This window comes from Tachypleus tridentatus, chromosome 9, assembly GCF_004210375.1.
Source record: "Tachypleus tridentatus isolate NWPU-2018 chromosome 9, ASM421037v1, whole genome shotgun sequence".
Lineage (NCBI taxonomy): Eukaryota > Metazoa > Arthropoda > Merostomata > Xiphosura > Limulidae > Tachypleus > Tachypleus tridentatus.
In genome coordinates this window covers 131,769,963-131,770,574 of record NC_134833.1, presented here as the reverse complement: position 1 = coordinate 131,770,574, position 612 = coordinate 131,769,963, and positions in this window count along the sequence as shown.

The following is a 612-nucleotide window of genomic DNA, read 5'->3' as shown; positions in this document are numbered from 1 at the left end:
GATGGCGTTAGTAAATTAACGGTTATAATTTTTTGAAAATATCAAGTGAGGAAGAAGAAAAAAAATCTTAAACCATAATAAGTATTTCGAAATGTTAATATTTAGATAATATCCAATTAAAAGTTAATAGTGACGAGCAAAACAATCATTACAATGTGAACCAATTAAGGAGGAAGTACTTTCTGAGCCGCAAATATTTGGTAAAAAGCTGAAAGTTAACATTAGTTTCATGTAGTTAAATGTTTTGACAGTTCAATTAATATACATAAAATTATTACAAATATATTTTCAATAGATATAACAAATAATTATATTGTGAAATACCTATTTAAACACCTAGGTAGAACATTTTCTTGCGAATAAGAAACTTCAAAATGCCCCCGTTCTTGTCATACTGAAGTCAAAAGAAAAAAAACGATTTTATGTCAAGTTAGCTATCCCTAGTTTTGAGCTGCTAGATTAAAATGAAAGCAGCTAGTCAACAGCACTCGCTGTCAACATTTGGGCTACTCTGCTCTAATCGGATAGTGGTATTTGCCTGTCATCCTTATAATGCACGCATGACCCGAAAGAGCGATACAGCGCTTTTTCTTTTTTAATAACGAGACGCGT